This window comes from Microtus pennsylvanicus, chromosome 1 (genome assembly GCF_037038515.1).
Source record: "Microtus pennsylvanicus isolate mMicPen1 chromosome 1, mMicPen1.hap1, whole genome shotgun sequence".
Taxonomy (NCBI): Eukaryota; Metazoa; Chordata; class Mammalia; order Rodentia; family Cricetidae; genus Microtus; species Microtus pennsylvanicus.
The window spans coordinates 128,659,445-128,681,464 of NC_134579.1; the positions used below are offsets into that span (position 1 = coordinate 128,659,445).

General features: G+C 39.9%; 1 long non-coding RNA gene across 1 annotated transcript; it reads left to right on the forward strand.

Moving 5' to 3' along the window:
• Positions 1-189: 189 nt before the first annotated feature.
• On the forward strand, positions 190-7,548 carry LOC142856539 (uncharacterized). Its single transcript, XR_012911654.1, has 3 exons — positions 190-314; positions 5,331-5,393; positions 7,438-7,548. It is a non-coding gene; the product is annotated as an uncharacterized LOC142856539 (long non-coding RNA).
• The last annotated feature ends 14,472 nt before the right edge of the window (positions 7,549-22,020 follow it).

Below are 22,020 nucleotides of genomic sequence, written 5' to 3' on the forward strand. Positions count from 1 at the left end.
TCTCTGTGGGCAATGTGTATAACATCTAGTTGGGTCAGGCTCTTTAGGGCCACCTCACATGTTGCTTGCTTGCAGCGAAAGGCCTGTGGTGGTGTCTACACAAGTGAGGACACACTCACTGACTGGCAGTCCCTTATCAGGCAGATCTCACACATGGATTCTGCCATTGCATCTATGCACAGGGGCCAAAACTGGGAGCAAGCCTCACAGGACTGGATAGCGTGTTGAATGTTGGAGGGTTTTACCAGTATGCCAGCATTTGGTGTTTTCCATCACATCCTATGCTGGCTCCTGTGGCTCTTGCCTTGGTAAAGGTATGTTTCTCATTTCCCTGGGGGGTCTCAGAAGGTAGATGTTGTACATAAACTACCAGGGACTCCAGCTCTTAATTTTCTCCTGCCCACTGTTGCCCTTCAAGTGGTTGCCCAATCACCTGATGGCTTTTCCTTTACCACTGGGTCATCATAAAGTCAGGCCTTTGAATGCTGCCCAACTGTCAGTATAGGTTGTTCCTGACCAAATCCCCATATTGTTGTCCGTGTGGCTCCTGTGCCAGTCACATGGTGCTTATTTTCATTCATGTTGCTGCTCCCTGCCCGTTCTGGTTTGGCACCCATGCAGATACGACTACTTGGACACCAGCCATCAGTATGAATTGGGGATGTCCCTTCTAGTATTCAGTCAGGGTTGGCTGGAGAGTCAACTGCAAGAGGCAGGAGGAGAGGTTCTGGCTTTAAATGGCACTGGCCCCAGTACCACCTACATAGCATTGGTGATAAGGTGTTTTAGGGTTTCTATTGCTGTGTTGACTCTCATGACCAAAGCACCTTAGGGAGGAAAGGGTTTGTTTGGCTTATAACATTGTTCATCAAAGGAAGTAGGGACAGGAACTCAAATGGCAGGAACTTATGGTAGAGACTATGGAGGTAGCCTTGGTTGTTCTGGAACTCGCTCTGTAGACCAGGCTGGCCCTGAATTCACAAAGATCCACCTACCTCTGCCTCTCTAGTGTGGGGTTAAAGGTGTGTGCCAGCACAATCCACAGATGAGCCTGCTTATAGAACCCAGATCCACCAGCCCAGAGATCGCCCCACCCACAATGTGCTAAGCCTTCCCCTATCAATAATGAAAATGCACAGCTGGATCTTATGGATCCAATTTTTTTTTTATTTGAGGGCTCCCTTTTTGATGCTTCTAGCTTGTGTCAAGTTCACATAAAACCAGCCAGTACAGCTGACTTCTTGTCAACTCGACACACAAATGCATCACTGTTCATCCTTAAGATGAACACGTTAATAAAGATATCACAATATAAGATATTTTACAGACTTAGAAATTCCCACAGCCTTACAAATTAAAACCCGTTAAAAGTTGTCTCTTCAAAAATAAGCAGTCTCAATAGGCGGTGGTAGTGCACCCTTAAGCCCATCGGAGGGAGGCAGAGGCAGGCAGATCTTTGTGAGGTTGATGCCAGCCTGGTCTACTGAGGGAGTTCCAGGACAGCCAGAGGTGCACAGAGAAATCTGTCTCAAAAAACAAGACAATAACAACAGCAACAACAAAATCCAAATTCTCTGTAAAACTCCCAAGATCTCTTTTTAACAAAGCTTTAAAATCTCTTAACTGTGGGCTTCTGCAAAAGCACTTTTTTACTTCAAGATGGAAGAACCAGAGCACAGTCACATTCTGAGCAAAGCAAAAGTTAACAGTATAAATAACTCAGAGCCCAATATTTAGGATTCACGTACTGTTGTGCCCACGTTTTGGAACCCCAAAATAAATCTATGAAGCCAGTTTCCAATGTAAATGTAAAAGGGTCTTTATTTAGCAAGCTTAAACCTGGACTACAAGCCTCCAGCACACCAACACAATGGGTAAGAAGGCAGTAGGGTCGGCCACCAGCTCAGGAAGAGATCAGCTTTTAAAGGGGAAGTGCTGTAGGAGCTCAGCCTGGTGCTCTGCTGCAGGTCTCTGCCCTTGTCTCCACATCAAATGGTGACATTTAAGATAGTCGTCAATTTTGACTACAGGGCAAGGCCAGTTCAGGCACCCTCTCCACCATTGCTTAGGGTCTTATCTGGAGTCATCCTTGTGGATTCCTGGGCATTTCTTTAGTGCCAGGTTTCTTGCTAGCCCCATAATGGCTCCCTCAATCAAAATATCCAGTTGAAGAGTAGGAGGAGTGAGGATATGAGCAAAGAGGTCAAGATCATGATGGGTACACCCATTGAAAATGGCTTACCTGAGCTAATGGGAGCTCACCAACTCTGGCCAGACAGGGAAGGAACCAGCATAGGACCAAGCTAGACCCTCTGAATGTGGGTGGCACTTGTATGACTGGGGTAGACTGGGGCCACTGGCAGTAAGACCAGGATTTGTCCCTGCTGCTTGTACTGGCTTTTTGGAACCCATTCTCTTTGGATGAATGCCTTGCTCAACTTGGATATAATGGGGAGGGCCTTGGTCCTTCCTTGGAGCCTTCTGGAGAGTGGATGGGGGGTGGAGTGGGGGAAAGGTGGAGGGAATGAGAGGAGGGGAGAGAGTGGGAACTGGAGTTACTATGTAAAATGAAAAAATTTTGTTTTCTTTTTTAAAAAATAAGGGGGAAGTGCTGCAGTTAAGGAAGTACATATCTCTATGATTTAGGATTGGGCAGTGGGAATACAGAATAAGAAAATTTCTGAAACCATTGGTCAGTTTTTGGGCTCAAACACCCTAACAAAGAAACAAATCACTGACAAGGTTTCTGCCAGGGCAGGTTTTCGGAGACATCTGGTCCTCGTTAAATTTTACTATCTCACACCTTAATTGGCCTTTGCAGCACATTCCTGGAGCTGAGGTCAGTTCTAGGTCATCATTTGCCTTAAGAGATATCTGCCTTTAATCCCAGCACTTGGAGGCAGGTAGATCTCTGTGATTTGAGGCCAGCCCAGTCTACAGAGCAAGTTCCAGGACAGGCTCCAAAGCTACACAGAGTAAAATAAAAGAAGCCCCATCTTTAAGATGGGGTCTGGTTCCTGAGAGTTCCCATCATGGGATTCTCTCAAGCTCTATGGTTTCCCCAGGCTCCTGGGGGAGGGACGGATACTGGATTTGAATTTCCCCCAGTCTCTCTTTTACAAACTATATTAATTGTTTAAAATACAAGGCCCAATGTACTCATTCATAAGTGGTTTTTAAACATAAAGAAAACTAGCCTACAAATCACAATCCTAGAGAACTTAGACAACAATGAGGACTCTAAGAGAGACATACATGGATCTAATCTACAAGGGAAGTAGAAAAAGACAAGATCTTTTGAGTAGATTGGGAGCATAGGGCCCATGGGAGAGGGTTGAAGGGGAGGGGAAAGGAAGAGAGGGGGGCAGAGAAAAATGTAGAACTTAATAAAAATCAATAAAAAAAAATACAAGGCCTGAAAGTCAGTAGCATAACCAGAATAAGGAGTGGACGCAGCAGGGTGGAGATGGTGGAAATTAAGGAGGTGTGCCAGGATGATGAATTAAACCAGGATTTGAATCACCCTTGACTGGCCTTGTGATCCTTTTCCTGTCTAACCAGTTCTTCCCTAACTTTAGCCATGGATTCCTTTATAACACCTTTTATATACATAAAAACAGCATTCCTAAACTGGGCCCTGGTGGCGCACACCTTTAATTCCAGCACTCAGGAGGAAGGCAGAGGCAGGCGGATCTCTGTGAGTTCGAGGACAGCCTGGGCTACAAGAGCTAGTTCCATGTGGTCAAACCGGACTCTCTGTGGCTGGCGGTGGAGGCTGACTGAGAAGCTAAGGACAATGGCACTGGGTTTTGATTCTACTGCATGGACGGGCTTTGTGGGAGCCTAGTCTGTTTGGATGCTCACCTTCCTGGACCTGGGGGGACCGGGGAGGACCTTGGACTTCCCATAGGGTAGGGAACCCTGACTGCTCCTTGGACTGGAGAGGGAGGGAAGTGGAAGGAGGGGAGGAGGTAGAAATTTCCTTTTCTTTTTTGTTTAAACTGCATCTTGCAATTTAGTGTTTGTATAAAGTAGTTCAAATTCAATGAAATCTTAACACGAAGCTATTTCAAAAGCAAATACAATACTCTATATACATAATCAATGAAGAAAAGGGTCAGAAATATACACTTGTGATTGTTTTCTTGTCTATTCTGTGTCTAAAAGAAAGTTATTTTACCAAACCAAAATATATTAATGGACAAGTGTTAAAAAGCTAAGATTTCACCTATCAATCAAGTAAAGTAGATAGGTCTGGTTCCTTTTACACTGAGGTTGCGCTCGGTAGTAAGGATCTATGTGTAAAGCTTTTAACCAGGTTTAGAATAAGAAGAAAGATTGTTATGAGACATGTCTAGTCTTTTTTTCATTTTTATTGATTATTTCTATTTAAAACATTGCTTTCATTAAAACAGAAAAAAGCTAAACTAAAAATATATTTAAATACTCAACTTTTTTTATTAAATTTTTTTAATTAAAAATTTCCACCTCCTCCCCGCCTCCCTTTTCCCTCCCCCTCCCCCCACTCCCCACTCTCCTCCCCTCCTTCTCCAGTCCAAAGAGCAGTGAGGGTTCCCTGCCCTGTGGGCAGTCCAAGGTCCTCTCCCCCTCCATCCTGGTCTAGGAAGGTGAGTATCCAAACCGGCTAGGCTCCCACAAAGCCAGTACATGCAGTAGGTCAAAACTCAGTGCCATTGTCCTTGGCTTATCAGCAGCCCTCGTTGTCCACCATATTCAGTGAGTCCGGTTTTATCCCATGCATTTTCAGTCAGTCCAGCTGGCCTTGGTGAGCTCCTAATAGATCAGCCCCACTGTCTCAGTGGGTGGGTGCCCCCCCCCCTTGCGGTCTTGACTTCCTTGCTCATGTTCTCCCTCCTCCTGGTCCTCATTTGGACCTTGGGAGCTCAGTCCATTGCTCCATTGTGGGTCTCTGTGTCTATCTCCATCCATCGCCAGATGAAGGTTCTATGGTGATATGCAAGATATCCGTTAGTACGGCTATAGGATCAGGCCATTTCAGGCTCTCTCTCCTCAGCTGCCCAAGGACCTAGCTGGGGACATCTCTCTGAACACCTGGGAACCCCTCTAGAGTCAAGGCTCTTGCCAACCCTAAAATGGCTCCCTTAATTAAGATATATACTTCCCTGCTCCCATATCCCAACCATCCCACTCCCCTAAGTTCTCCATATCCTCCCCTTCTCACTTTTCTCTCCCCGCTCCCCCATACCTCCCCCCCCCCAGTTCCCAAATTTTTGCCCAGCAATCTTGACTACTTCCAATATCCAGTGGGATAACTATATGTTTTTCTTTGTGTTCACCTTCTTATTTAGCTTCTCTAGGATCGCGAAATATAGGCTCACTGTCCTATATTTATGGCTAAAAACCAATTATGAGTGAGTACATCCCATGTTCATCTTTTTGGGTCTGGGTTACCTCACTCAGGATAATGTTTTCTATTTCTATCCATTTGCATGCAAAATTCAAGAAGTCATTGTTTTTTACCACTGAGTAGTACTCTAATGTGTATATATTCCACACTTTCTTCATCCATTCTTCTGTGGAAGGGCATCTAGGTTGTTTCCAGGTTCTGGCTATTACAAATAATGCTGCTATGAACATAGTTGAACAAATACTTTTGTAGTATGATAGGGCATCTCTTGGGTATATTCCCAAGAGTGGTATTGCTGGGTCCTGGGGTAGGTTGATCCCAAATTTCTTGAGAAACTGCCACACTGCTTTCGATAGTGGTTGCACAAGTTTGTATTCCCACCAGCAATGGATGAGTGTACCCCTTCCTCCACAACCTCTCCAGCAAAGGCTATCATTGTTGTTTTTGATTTTAGCCATTCTGACAGGTGTAAGATGGGTATCTCAAAGTTGTTTTGATTTGCATTTCCCTGATTGCTAAGGAAGTTGAGCATGACCTTAAGTGTCTTTTGGCCATTTGAACTTCTTCTGTTGAGAATTCTCTGTTCAGTTCAGTGCCCCATTTTCTAATTGGGTTAACTAGCATTTTAAAGTCTAGTTTCTTGAGTTCTTTATATATTTTGGAGATCAGACCTTTGTCTGTTGCAGGGTTGGTGAAGATCTTCTTCCAGTCAGTGGGTTGCCTTTGTGTCTTAGTGACAGTGTCCTTTTCTTTACAGAAGCCTCTCAGTCTCAGGAGGTCCCATTTATTCAATGATGCCCTTAATGTCTGTGCTGCTGGGGTTATATGTAGTAAGTGGTCTCCTGTGCCCATGTGTTGTAGAGTACTTCCCACTTTCTCTTTTATCAGGTTCAGCGTGTTCAGACTGATATTGAGGTCTTTAATCCATTTGGACTTGAGTTTTGTGCATGGCGATAGATATGGATCTAATTTCATTCTTCTACAGATGACATCCAGTTTTGCCAGCACAATTTGTTGAAGATGCTCTCTTTTTTCCATTGAATACTTTTAGCTCCTTTATCGAAAATCAGGTGTTCATATGTTTGTGGGTTAATGTCAGGGCCTTCTATTCGATTCCATTGGTCGACTTCTCTGTTTTTATGCCAATACCAAGCTGTTGTTAATACTGTAGCTCTGTAATAGAGTTTGAAGTCAGGGATGGTAATGCCTCCAGATGATCCTTTATTGTATAGGATTGTTTTGGCTATCCTGGGTTTTTTGTTTTTCCATATAAAGTTGATTATTGTCTTCTCCAGCTCTGTGAAGAATTTTGATGGGAGTTTGATGGGGATTGCATTGAATCTATAGATTGCTTTTGGTAGAATTGCCATTTTTACTATGTTGATCCTCCCAATCCAAGAGCAGGGGAGATCCTTCCATTTTCTGGTGTCCGCTTCAATTTCTTTCTTCAAAGACTTAAAGTTCTTGTCATATAGATCTTTCACTTCCTTGGTCAGAGTTACCCAAAGATATTTTATGTTATTTGTGGCTATCGTGAAAGGTGATGCTTCTCTGATTACCCTCTCTGCTTCCTTATCCTTTGTGTATAGGAGGGCAACTGATTTTTTGGAATTGATCTTGTATCCTGCTACGCTACTAAAGGTGTTTATCAGCTGTAGGAGTTCTTTGCTGGAGTTTTTGGGGTCGCTCATGTACACTATCATATCATCTACAAATAACGAAAGCTTAACTTCTTCCTTTCCAATACGAATCCCCTTGATCCCCTTATGTTGTCTTATTGCTATTGCTAGAACTTCAAGCACTATATTGAAGAGGTATGGAGAGAGTGGACATCCTTGTCGAGTTCCTGATTTTAGTGGGATGGCTTTGAGTTTTTCTCCATTTAATTTGATGTTAGCTGTCGGCTTGCTGTAAATAGCTTTTATTATATTTAGGTATGACCCTTGTATCCCTAATCTCTCCAAGACCTTTATCTTAAAGGGGTGTTGAATTTTGTCGAATGCTTTTTCAGCATCTAATGAAATGATCATATGGTTTTCTTCTTTCAGTTTATTTATATGGTGGATTACATTGATAGATTTGCGTATGTTGAACCAGCCCTGCATCTCTGGGATGAAGCCTACTTGATCATAATGGATAATTTTTCTAATGTGTTCTTGGATTCGGTTTGCCAGTATTTTGTTGAGAATTTTTGCCTTGATATTCATGAGCAAGATAGGTCTGTAATTCTCTTTCTTGGTTGGGTCTTTGTATGGTTTTGGTATCAGGGTAACTGTAGCTTCATAAAAGGAATTTGGCAATGACTCTTCTGTTTCTAGATTGTGAAATACATTAAGGAGTATAGGTATTAGCTCTTCTTGGAAGTTCTGGTAGAATTCTGCATTGAAACCATCTGGACCTGGGCTTTTTTTGGAAGGGAGATTTTTGATAACAGTTTGTAGTTCTTCGCGACTAACAGGTCTATTTAGATCGTTCACCTGGTCTTGGTTTAGCTTTGGTATGTGGTACTTATCTAAAAAACTGTTCATTTCTTTCGTATTTTCCAGTTTTGTGGCATACAGGCTTTTGTAGTAAGATCTAATGATTCTCTGAATTTCCTCTGTGTCTGTGGTTATGTCCCCCTTTTCATTTCTGATCTTATTTATTTGCGTGTTCTCTCTCTGTTGTTTAATTAGTTTGGATAGGGGTTTGTCGATCTTGTTGATTATCTCCAAGATCCAACTTTTTGTTTCATTGATTCTTTGGACTGTTTTCTGTGTTTCTATTTTGTTGATTTCCGCCCTCAGTTTGATTATTTCCAGTCTTCTGCTCCTCCTGGGCACGTCTGCTTCTTCTTCTTCTTTTTTTTTCTAAAGCTTTCAGGTGTGCTGTTAAGTCCCCGATGTATGCTTTCTCCGTTTTCTTTAAGTGGGCACTTAGTGCTATGAACTTTCCTCTTAGCACTGCTTTCATTGTGTCCCATAGGTTTGAGTATGTTGTCTCTTTATTTTGATTAAATTCAAGGAAGATTTTAATTTCTTTCTTAATTTCTCCCTTGATCCAGGTGTGGTTCAGTAGTTGACTGTTCAGTTTCCATGAGTTTGTCGGCTTTCTGGGGGTAGCATTGTTGTTGCCTTCTAACTTTAATCCATGATGATCTGATAAGACACAGGTGGACACTGATATTTTTTTGTATCTGTGGAGGTTTCCTTTGTTTCCAAGTATGTGGTCAGTTTTCGAGAAGGTTCCATGAGCTGCAGAGAAGAAGGTATATTCTTTCCTATTTGGGTGGAGTGTTCTGTAGATGTCTGTTAAATCCATTTGCTTCATTACCTCCAATCATTCTCTTAATTCTCTATTAGGTTTCTGTCTGATTGACCTGTCCATTGCTGAGAGAGGTGTATTGAAGTCTGCTACTACTAGTGTGTGTGGTTTGATGTCTGCCTTGAGTTCTAGTAATATTTTTTTACATAAGTGGGTGCTTTTATATTAGGGGCATAGATATTCAGGATTGAGACTTCATCCTGATGAATTGTTCCTGTTATGAGTATAAAGTGTCCATCTTGATCTCTTCTGATTGATTTTAGTTTGAAGTCAGTTTTGTTAGAAATTAGTATGGCCACACCTGCTTTTTTCTTAGGACCATTTGCTTAAAACACCTTTTCCCAACCCTTTACTCTGAGTAGGTGCCTGTCTTTGTGGTTGAGATGTGTTTCTTGCAAACAGCAGAATGTTGGATCCTGTTTTCGTATCCAATCTCTTAGCCTTTTTATAGGTGAATTGAGCCCATTAATATTAAGTGATATTAATGACCAGTGGTTGTTTACTCCGGTTATTCTTATTGTTTTTGGTAGTAGAGTTTGTGTGTCTCCTTCTTTGAGTTGTGCTGGTGAAGGGTCGCTAGATGTCTGAGTTATTGTAGGCAGTGTTGGCAATGTTGGGTTCCTTGGGTTGCGATTTTCCTTCTATTACTTTCTGTAGGGCTAGATTTGTGGCTACGTATTGTTTAAATTTGTTCTTATCCTGGAATGTCTTGTTTTCTCCATTGATAATGAACGATAGCTTGGCTGGGTATAGTAGTTTGGGTTTGCATCCATGGTCTCTTAGCTTCTGAAGTACCTCTAACCAGGACCTTCTGGCTTTCATGGTTTCCATAGAGAAGTCAGGTGTAAGTCTGATCTGTTTACTTCGCCTTTTTCCTTTGCAGCTCTTAATATTCTTTCTTTAACCTGTGTATTTAGTATTATAACCTGTGTATTATTATATGGTGAGGGGATGTTTTTCTTTAATCCAGTCTGTTTGGTGTTCTGTATGCTTCTTGAATATTCAAAGGAATATCTTTTTTATGTTGGGAAAGTTTTCTTCCATAATTTTGTTAAAAATATTTTCTGGGCCTTTGAGCTGTGACTCTTCTCCTTCTTCTATTCCTATTATTCTTAGGTTTGGTCTTTTTATTGTGTCCCATATTTCCTGAATGTTTTGTGATGAGAATTTGTTGGTTTTGCTGTTTTCTTTGATCAGTGCGTTTATTTTCTCTATGGTGTCCTCAGAATCTGAGATTCTTTCTTCTATCTCTTGTATTCTATTGATTATGCTTGTTTCTGTAGGCTCTGCTCGTTGACCTAGATTTTCCCTATCCAACTGGTCCTCTGTGTTTTCTTCCTTGCTTCCATTTTGGTTTTTAATTCTTGAACTGTTTCCATTACCTGTTTGATCGTTTTTTTCTTGGTTTCCCAGGGTATCATATACGTATTTACTCATTTCTTCAAACTTTTTGTTATACTTCTCATCCATTTCTATAAGGGCGTTTTTCACATGTTGTTTAAGGGACTCTATTGCCTTCATAAAGTCAGTTTTTTCCACTTCTTCTGTGTTAGGGTGTTCAAGTCCTTCTGTTGTAAGATCATTGGGTTCTGGTGTTTTCATGTTGTTTTTGAGATTATTGGGTGAATTTTTGCTTTGGCGCCTGTTCATCTCCTCCTATCTATGCTGTCTAATGGGTCTTTTAAAACCGGTTCAGGTTTCCCTGTTGGCCAGGGGCTCTTCTTACAAAATGCCCTCGCTCTGTTTCCTGGCTCCTGCCGGGGGCCACGATCCCTCTCACTCCTCAGAAGGGTCTTCAGGAACAGGACGCAGCTCCTCTTTTGCCAGGGACCTCGCCAACCAAAGGCCTACCTCTTTGATTTAATTGTAGTGGGGCGATCTGCTCTCGGTGTTGCGCGCCACCGATCCCTGCTGCCTGCGGCCCCTGCGCATCATCCTCTGCCGCACCAGTCCCCCCAGCGTCTGCCTGCGCCATCTGCCCCTGATCAACTTTTCAAGGTCTCTTTTGATGAGCCAGTTGCAAAATTCTTATCAGAATAAAAAGCCACAGAGGTCAAAATACAATTCCCAATCTAAGTAAATTTATACATAAAAATTTAAGTGCTCATTTTTTTGCTAGAAAAAAATAGAATATTTGGTTACTATGTATTAAGTTTAACACTTATTCATTCATTTTTGGTGGTGCTGCGGGCCAAAGCCACGGCCCTGTGCATGCTTGGCAAGTTGCTCTACGTTGAGGCATGCTCCTACTTCTGTTTTCAGTTTGGAACAGTGGTCCTTGGCCAGGGCAGCGTTCTTTTACTCCCATGTAGAAGACACTTTTGATTGTCATATTATGTGGGTGTGTTGCTACTATATTAAGCAGATATGTGATAGGTGCACTAATAAATGTTTCATCATGAATGACATCCTTTGCCAGAATTATTTGACCTAAAATGTCAATAATGTTAAATTTGGAAAAGATAAACTCAGAATTTGTGGTTTAACACCATTTTTCTTTTTTTCCCCCTGTTCTGTGAGTGTGCATGTTTGTGTGCTCATCAAAACACTGCTTGTCATATTTATATCGGTAAATAAGGATTCTCTACTGCTGGTAAGGACATATCAGAAAATAGACTCAAATATTAGCCAAATAAGCTCACTATCGTTTCTCCTACCATTAAAAACACCAAGGTATAGAACTGCTGTTCTAAAAACTGGGTATTTAATTTGAAGCTATGTGAACAAGGCACCATGAAGAGCTCTGTAAAGTTCTTCAAAGCATGGGGCATGGAGTGAAGGGGTGGCTCTGCAGTTAAGAGCACTTGCACTTGTAGAGGACATGGGTCTAGTTCCCAGCACCCAGGCGACATCTCACAACCATCTGCAATTCCAGTTCCAGGGGATCGAGATATATATATATATATATATATATATATATATATATATATATATATATATATATATATATATATATATATGCAAAACACCCAAACAAATAAGATAAAAAAGAATAAGTGTTTTTTAAAATGATAAAAAATAAAGCATAGGGTAACAGGTTCTAGAGCCCCTAATTCATTGACTTTAAGGTGTCAACTAAGAGGTTGCTCAGGTTACTTCCAATATACAACACATTTAGTTGAATCCTAGATTGAAGTCCTAGGATGTTGGGGTACAGAAAGAAACCAGTTATTTAACAAATGAATAAAACTGCCCCTGTGATCTTTAGACACACATATCTTTCTGTTCTACATTGCCACAGTAAAAAAGAGGGGGTAAGTGGGAGAGGATGAGGGAAGGGAAAGAAGAGAACCCTCCTAATAGACCCTACCAATTCAGACTTTGCCAGAGTCGTCTCATTCCTAGTACAACTGCCCTGTAAAACTTCCTGTCTGTGGCTGCCCACATTACCTCCTGGTTTCTTGCTATGCTTGTTATACTTTAGAGATATTAACTGGAGTCACTCAAATTATATACATGTTAAATAATCTTTTGGTTACAGGGAAATCCTGGGACTGTAGTACTTTATATCTAAGGTGTTTGTTATTGAAGCACAAATGGGAATTTATGAAATTATATATTACATTCTGAAGTTAAAGTTGATATAAGAGGAGTCAAGTCTAGTTTTCCCCTTTGTATTTTTTATTCAGTTAAAGATTGTTGGTGTGTATATCCACAACAGACTCCTAAATACCAACATGTTTTAATTTCAAAGTACATGGAAATTTATATGAACACTTATTTGTAGACGACTTATCTAAAACAGTCAAGAGAGAGTTCAGTCAAAATAGTAAATAAAACCATGGGAAATGCAACAAATCAAAGGAAGCAAACAACTCAAAAAACATAAAAGTAGTAGTTTTGAGAGGTAAATAATATGTTTCATACATTGGGACATCTCTAAGAAACTTCTTCTCATAAAACATGATGCCGATGGCTATGAGCAGAGTCACACCAATAACGATGGCATCTGGGGTGTTCAGTAAATCAGAAAAGTAATGTTGTCTCCTGGAGCAGAAAGATGGGATATATGATTGTATATTTGTTCATTGAAACACCAGGATTCATACAAAACCAGATCATGAGTTTGAAATAATGGAACCCTCTCCTTATATAAGTTTCTTTTATACACTTTCACATTCCCAGTTTCTCTATACTCCTTATTCAGCTTCATCTGCTCATCAGCAATGCATATTGTCTATACTCTACCTACGAAGGAGAAGGAAGTTCATGTCTCTTGCTCAGTTGTTTACTTCTGTCTGTTATCAATTATGAATTGCTATCTTGACAGATAGATAGATAGATAGATAGAGATAGATACATAGATAGACAGATGATAGATAGATAATAAACAGATGATAGAGACATGATAGATGAGAGGGGGGATAGATGCTTTACCACTTGAAAACTCTATATTGATGTATGTTTCCACTACTTCAGTAGTTTTGATAATGCCTTTTAAACAGATTAAGACAGGACTCTTCTTATTTTGGTGAATTAGCAAGTTTATTGCAGTTACATACAAAAGCATGAACAGCTTGGCCACCTCTACCCCATCATAGGTGGTAACTCTCAAAATTTATTGGCCAGTCTCAGTTCCAGCCAGCCTACACACCCAGAAGACACTTGTGCTTGGAACATAATTATATGCAGGTGACAGAGTGGGGACCAGGAGCCAGTAAGTGGTTAGAATCTCAGGAGAGGGTAGGGTAATCCACTTACTTCTTCCTGGCACTTCTGATAGGGCTGAAGACAGAATTCCTCATGGAATGAGTCAAATAACTTGTGCTCTGAAAGTTAGCTTTGTTACTAAGTATGTAGTCAATTTTCGAGAAGGTTCCATGAGCTGCAGAGAAGAAGGTATATTTCCTATTTGGGTGGAGTGTTCTATAGATGTCTGTTAAATCCATTTGCTTCATTACCTCCCTTAATCCTCCTATTTCTCTGTTAGGTTTCTGTCTGATTGACCTGTCCATTGGTGAGAGAGGAGTGTTGAAATTTCCTACTATTAGTGTGGGTGGTTTGATGTCTGCCTTGAGTTTTAGTAAGTGGGTGGTTTTATATTAGGGGCATAGATATTCAGGATTGAGACTTTGTCCTGATGAATTGTTCCTGTTATGAGTAAAAAATGTCCCTCTCCATCTCTTCTGATTGATTTTAGTTTGAAGTCAACTTTGTTAGAAATTAGTATGGCCACACCTGCTTGTTTCTTAGGACCATTTGCTTGATAAACCTTTTCCCAGCCCTTTACTTTGAGTAGATGTCTGTCTTTGTGGTTGAGGTGTGTTTCTTGTAAACAGCAGAATGTTGGATCCTGTTTTTGTATCCAATCTCTTAGCCTGTGCCTCTTTATAGGTGAGTTGAGTACATTGATATTAAGTGATATTAATGACCAGTGGTTGCTAACTCCGGTCATTTTTTCTTTTTTTTGGTAATAGAATTTGTGTGTTTCCCTTCTTCGAGTTGTGCTGGTGAAGGGTCATTAGATGTCTGAGTTATTGTGGGCATTGTTGGGTTCCTTGGGTTGTGATTTTCCTTCTATTACTTTCTGTAAGGCTGGATTTGTGGCTACGTATTGTTTAAATTTGTTTTTATCCTGGAAAATTTTGTTTTCTCCATTTATAGTGAATGAAAGCTTGTCTGGGTATAGTAGTCTGGGCTTGCATCCATGGTCTCTTAGTTTCTGCAGTACATCTCTCCAGGACCTTCTGGCTTTCATGGTTTTCATAGAAAAGTCAGGTGTAAGTCTGATAGGTTTACCTTTATAAGTAACTTGGCCTTTTTCCTTTGCAGCTCTTAATATTCTTTCTTTATTCTGTATGTTTTGTGTTTTGATTATTATATGGCAAGGAGATGTTTTTTTTTCGGTCCAGTCTATTCAGTGTTCTGTATGCTTCTTGAACCTTCAAAGGAATATCTTTCTTTAGGTTGGGGAAGTTTTCTTCTATAATTTTATTAAATATATTTTCTGGACCGTTAGCTGTACTGCTCCTTCTTCTACCCCTATAATCCTTAGGTTTGGTTTTTTTATTGTGTCCCAGATTTCCTAATGTTTTGTGATGAGAATTTGTTGGTTTTGCTGTTTTCTTTGATCAGTGTGTTTATTTTCTCTATGGTATCTTCAGTGTCTGACATTCTTTCTTCTATCTCTTGTAATCTGTTGGTAGTACTTGTCTCTGTAGTTCCTGTTCGTTTACCCAGATTTTCCATCTCCATCCTTCCCTCGGTTTGTGTTTTCTTCATTACTTCCATTTCATTCTTCAAGTCTTGAACCGTTTTCCTTACCTGTTTGATTGCCTTTTCTTGTTTCTCTTGGTTTTCTTGGGTATCTTTGAGCGATTTATTCACTTCCTCTACCTTTTTGTTTGTAATCTCTAATTGTTTATGGCAGTTTTTCACCTCCTGTTTAAGGTCCTCTATTAATTTCATATAATTCACTTTTGAGTCGATTTCTTCTAATTCTTCTGGAGTAGGGTGTACAATTCTTCTTGTTTCTGGATCCCTGTTGTCATGTTGCCTTTCAGGTTGTTGGAGGAATTCTTGCATTGGCGCCTTCCCATCTCTTCCTTCAAATGGAGCCAGGAGAGGCCTGGTGTCTTGGTCCAGTCTTTGCTGTGACTGACTCTCTGGGTGTATCCCCTCAGTGTAGAAGCAGGAACCATTCCCGTCCAGATGAAACTCGTCAGCACCGAAACACGGAGGCCTGGTAATCCAATGACCCGTGGACAAACGGGAGAACTTGGAGGGCAGGGCGGGATCAAAAAAGGTGTCCGTGCAACCTTTAGAGGTCATTGAGGCCCGCCTGGTAGGCAGGCACTCACCTCTCTGGGTGGGTAGCTTTAGTGTAGGAGCAGAAAACTTCCTGAGCAGAGGACCTTGCAGATCACGCAGGCTTGGGGGGGGGGGGGGTCATGTGTAAGAAAGACGGCCCTGCAGAAGGAGCTGGGGGAGGAGGGTTTGTGCTCTCTTCCGGGACAATCCGCTCCTGGATAGCACACACTCACCCGTCCAGATGGAGCTCCTTAGCACCTAAACAGGGACGGCTGGTAGCCCAGGAGCCGGGGACAAAAGCACATGTTCCTTTTATTCATGAATGTAGAGACACAATTGAGAAAATCATCTGCAGCGCATTGTTGTAGAACAGAGGTGCAACGACAGCACTGGCAAAGCTGCTCCACAGAAAACTGACTTTAGCTTATTGCTTTTCTGTGGAACAAACCTATGAGGAGAATCACTTTGATGGAGAACCCATTTTGTTGAGCTGACATGACAATTCTTACAGGATACTTCTTATATCACTGCAAAAATTGGCTTTATGCTTCAAAAAAATAAGTAGAATCACACTTACCCTTCTATATATACTCGAAGAAGAACATCCACAAGGGAAAACAAAGCAATAGCAAAAGAAACTGAACTATATTCCAGAGGAATAGAAAATATGTTTTTATTAAGATGTAGATCTATAGCCACAAGAAATATGTCCAGAAAGATCAGCATAATTTCAAATATTCTAAAACAAACAAACAGAGTGAAGGTGCTGCCTCCATAGTGACAGAATATCAAAGTCAATGCTCAGATGCCCCCAAAAATTCTTATTTAGAGCTAAACTGTCCTGTGACAGAAAGAACAGTGCTGCTTTAGAGTCTTAAGAAAATGTTCAGTTTTCACACAATAAAAGCAGTGATTAAAATCTGCACCAAGCCCCTCCACACTTCCTACAGCAGGGATGTCAGTTGAGCACTCTAAGCTAGAACAACAAATCTAAATTAAAGTCATAAGCTTCTCAGTGTAAACCCTTTAAATGCTCAGAATTTATAATGACTTTTTACAAATTTCTCAGAATAAATGAAATCAATTAGTCCAAATAAGTTTAACTTTAGCAACAAATAAGTGAAAGCATGAATAACATATTCCCTTTAAAACACAATTTCACCGGTAAATACATGATTACATATGCACGGGTTCACACATGGATCCTGCATACAGAACAGATACATGAGTAAGAATTCAATTTCATAAATATTGAATGATTAATTCAACTCTTAATTGTCCCAGACTTTTTCTTGCATAGTCTCAAAAAACATATAAGATGATTATTTTCCTAAATTACAAAAATGAATCAACTCAACTTTAAAGTATGCTTTTTAAAACCTACCAATACAATTAAAATATTGTTAACTTGGGAGTTGGCAAAATAGTTTAGTAGTAAAACACCTGCCACTCATGCTTGAACTCCCCAGTTCCATCCACAGCATCTATGCAAAAGTAGGGTACAGGGGAGTGCAGCTCCTGTAATCTCATTCCTAGGCATATGGAGACAGAAGAATCTTGGGAAATCATTGGCCAGTCAGCATAGCCTGAGTGAATGACATATATAATGAGAGACCCTATTTACAAAACAATAAGATGACAAGACATTGAAGAAGATACCCAATGTTGAGATGTGGATACACATACATATATACTCACACATCTGTACAAATAAGAACACCATACACATACAAAATTAATTTTAAAGAAAATGATTACATTGCATAAATCTTTGTAATCATGTATCAAATAAATCTAATTAAATAATAAAATATTTCTGTAATTGAGTAATTTGGGGTGTATAAAGCATTTATATAACATTTAGCTTATAATTACAAAATTTAAAATTGTATTCTTTCCTATTTTCACATTTATAATCAGACAAAAACCAATATGTAACTATTTAGATTTGAACAAAGGTTATTCCATTGTACTTCTGCTTAGTCTTAACTAAACTTGCAAGATAGATTAGATTACATTAAATGTGGATGCATGAACTAATTAGCAACACATTGATGCAAAAATTCTTTTATTTTGTTCTCTCTTGTTTTTTGAAGGTCCCTTTTCATTAAATTTTTAAAAATAAATGTCAAAAATATTTACTTCCATTTTAAGACCCTCACATACCTGAAGGCCACTGATGATATAAGGAAATAGACTGTCACGGCCACCCTCGTCTCGCAAGGATGACACGACCACTGGAACTCTTCTTGCTAGCAGTTTATTCAGGACCTTTTTAACAATTGTATCTCTCTCTCTTTCCCCCCCCTCTCTCCTCTCTCTTTCTCCCTCTCTCCTTGGGCAAACCTCTCCCAGCCCTTAAGTAGGCATGGGCTGCCAATCCCGGATTGCCAGGTGGGCATTGCCCATAGGTCAACGCATATGCAGGCAGCTGATAATCATTGCGTGATCATAGCATAAGTCAGGTCTTAGCCATCTCAGGAGTTGATTTTACACCTCCATCAGGTGTGACTCCACGCAGCTCACTACAATAGACTATTTCCTTAATCGTGTTCCTATAAAAGTTAGGAAAATTAAATCAATCACATATTCCTCCTAACATGTATTATGAACTTAGCAAAACAAAATCCCTTTATAAGTATAAATTTTACATAATATTCCTCATAATATGTATACTAAAATGTCCTATGCTAGTAATTAAAATATTTGTGCTTTTGCTTTTTTTGTGTTTCTAGCTAGAATACATGTGAATAAAATGCCTTGCTTTGGATATTTAGTAACATATCTTTGCATGGAAACTCCAAATCCAGCTTAAGGAAACATTGAGCTTGGGAACAGCCAATTAAAGCTTCATGGATGGGGATGGAGAAGGCTGGCTTTTTAAAAAGGATTCCAGTGTCCGCTCTTCTATCAGCAAACCATCAGACTTGGAGATACCTCAGTGTCCTAGCAACAAAATAATGGTTTTCTTCTTAAAAATACAAATTAAAGCCAGGTGGTATTGGTGCATACCTTTAATCCCACCACTTGGGAAGCAGAGACTGAAAGATCTCTGTGAGTTCAAGGCCAGTGTGGTTTAAAGAGCAAGTTCTAGGACAGTTGGGGCAGTTACACAGAGAAACCCTGTCTAGAAACAACAACAATAACTAAAGGAGGACTCCCAAACTCTTTCTTTAAAGCCAGTATTTTTCTAATATCCAAGCCAGGTAAATATACAGCAAAAATATAGACAGATACTCCTTACAAACATAGATACAAAAAGCCCCAGTAAGATATTAGCACACTGAATAAAAACACATATTACAAAAGCTAAAGTTGGCTTAATCCTAGAAATGCAGTGTTGATTCAATATACATAAGTCAATAAATACAGTAAATCAAACAAATAACTTGAGAAAAGCATATGATTATGACAAGAGATGTAAAAACTGCCTTTGAAAAAAATCTGACATGCTTCATGATAAAAACTCCCAGAGAAGTAGAAGTGGAAGTTGTGCTCTGGAGTAGGAGGTCCTTCTGTTTATCTGTTCTTTCATTGGTTAATGAATAAAGAAACTGCTTTGGCCTTGATAGGGCAGAACTTAGGTAGGCAGGGAAAGCTAGGCAGAATGCTGGGAGAAGGGAAGTGGAGAAGGAGCCACCACCATGGATCATCCCTCCGACACAGATGCTGGTTAGAACCTTTCCTGGTAAGCCACTGCCACATGGCAATATACAGATTAATGAAATGGGTCAATTTAATGTAAGAGTTAGTCAATAAGAAGCTAGAGCTAATTGGCCAAGCAGTGTTTTAATTATACAATTTCTGTGCTGTTATTTTGGGGGTAAGCTAACTGGGTGGCTGGACGAACAAGCAACTAACTCCTGTAACAGTGCTCCTCAACATAATAAAGGCTGTATATGACAAACCCACAGTCACGTTGTCCTAAATGGAGAAAAAGCAATGTCATTAAAATCAGGATGACACAGGCCTGCCAATTATCCTCACACTAGATTGCCAGAAACATTAGCCACAACAATAAGGCAGGAGAAGGAAATTGCAGGTCTACAAACAAGAAGTCAACTTATCCTTCTTTGCAGATAATACAATATTGTACAGAAATCCCAAAATTCCAGCAGAAAACTGCTAGGAATAATCTATAGTTTCAGCAACATGGATGGTACACAATCAGTTTATAAAAAGGCTTTCTATACATCACAACACACATACATAGAAAGAGATAAAGGACACACCCTGATTTACAACAGCATCAAAGACAATAAAATATCTTGGAATAAACATAAACAAGGAGGTAAAAGACCTCTACAATTAATGCTTCAAATTTCGGAAGAAGCAATCGAGAAAATAGATAGTAGTAATAAGAGTGGCGGGGCTGCGTCCCCAACACCCCGGCTGCCTGCACAGCTAGCTTTACCCGAAATAATTACATGGACACTGTATTCTTTTAATCACTGCTTGGCCCATTCTGCTCTAGCCCTTACTGGCTAATTCTGATATCCTGATCAACCCATCTCTAATAATCTGTGTAGCTCCAGTCTTACCAGGAAAGATTCAGCATGTCTGACCTGGCAGCTTGCTTCATCGTGTGCGTCTGCCTGGGAGAGCGGAGCATGGCCTCTCTTCTGAGGCGTCTGCTCCCGAGAGGAGAGCTGTTGAGTCTGCTCTCACTTCCTCTTCCTCCCAGGGTTCTGTTCTGTTTACTCCTCCCACCTATCTTCTAACCAATGAGGACCAAGCAGTTTCTTTTTATTTAACCAATGACCTTCCTCCATCATTTCCCCTTTTTCTGTTTAAACAAAAAAAAAAAAGGCTTTAACTTTAACATAGCAAAATTACATATAACAAAACAGTTATCAAGTAAAAGTTACAATAATCTTTATCATAACTAAGGAAAACTATAACTATAACTAACTATTCTTAACTTCATCAAAGAATCCGGAAAGATACAATATTACCTAAGCAAACAAGAAAAAAAGCAACTTTTAAAACTTGAGAAATGACAGAGACATCTCGCTGCCTGTACAGTCACTCAAAGTTCCTCTGTACCGTTGCGGCATCCATCTTCAGCCTTCAGGCCCATGGTATCCAGCAGACATTTCCATGAAGCAGAACATTTCAAAGTCAGTTCAGTCACTATCTGTTGTGTCCTGCAGAATGTCTCGCAGACTCTTTCATGAATCAGGAACCCCGAAAGATCATCTCACCTTAGGCAAGTTCAGTAGTCCTCTCTCTGCGGGTTCTCTGTGTCCAGTTTATGCAATAGTCCAGGCAAGAACAGTTTCTTGCCCAAATGGCTATCAAACTCCATAAGGTGCCTCTTTGATGCCCATCTTCCTCTTGAAGTACATTGGTGCTGCCAGGAGCAGAGTGTCTCATTATCATGAAAAGTCCTCAGTTATTAAAACATTAAATGTCCTATTCTGTAATATTTGAAAGACATGAAGAATGTCTATCTAAAATATATCTCTATATATCTAGAAAATCTAACATGACTACAAGCTTTACTATTATCGATGATTATTTATTAACAATCTATATTTCTTAATTATACAGTACATATTTAAATGAACTACACAATCACAATACCTTAATCAAAATCAGAAACACTTATACATATAACAAAATTGACCTTAAATCTCTATCAATAAAGCAAAATCTATACTAATGCAAATTATTCATATCTATATCATATCCCCCTTTAAATGTAAAAGAACATTTATAAACCATATTTGGGAATATGGGCGCAGTTTTTTCTCTCCAAACTGCTTCCTGCTGAATGGGGGCGTCGTTAATTAGGTCTTTCATGGTATAACCTGTGTGCTAGTTTCATCTCAATTGGCAGTTGAGCAAAGCAATTTTCTGAAGGTGTTCACAACAACCTTTCAGGAGGGCGTGGTCTATCATACCATATCAGGATAAATGCAATCCACAAGGTCTGATCCTCTGTGAAAACAAAAGAAGAATCTCTTTTCCAAAGTATCATATCCTTAGATCCAAATTCTGAAATCATACCCTCATGATATCCGTTCTGGTTCCACTTGGCAGCCCATATAATGAAATGTCTCTCTGTACTTAGCTCCTTCACAGTCAAAAATTTTAAAGAAAACACAATGTACATAATCCAGACTCTCTGTGGATTTTCCATTTTTACGTAGCTTATTTTTACTCTATCACTTTACTTTATTCTGTCTTTTTAAAGGCTTTACCTTTTTTTTTTAACATTAACTTTATTTTCTATATTCTTTTTCTTCTCTCTCCCAAGCCTACGTACATTCATCAAACAGTGTGACTCATTTAGTGGTCTGAATCTGTCCTATTGTGAATCAATTTTTTACTATCCAGGAGCACTTTTGATTTGTGCCTTTAAATCACTAGGCGCTTAAGAATCTAAGCTGTGACATTCCTGGGTTAACTTTTTGCTTTTTGAGCGTATATCTGTAGACCAGGCTGTCTTTGAACTCTCAGAGATCCGCCTGTCTCTGCCTCCCAGGCATTGGGATTAAAGGTGTTTGCTACTACACCTTGAACTCACAGAGATCTGTTTGTCTCTGCCTTTTAGGCACTGGGATTAAAGGCGT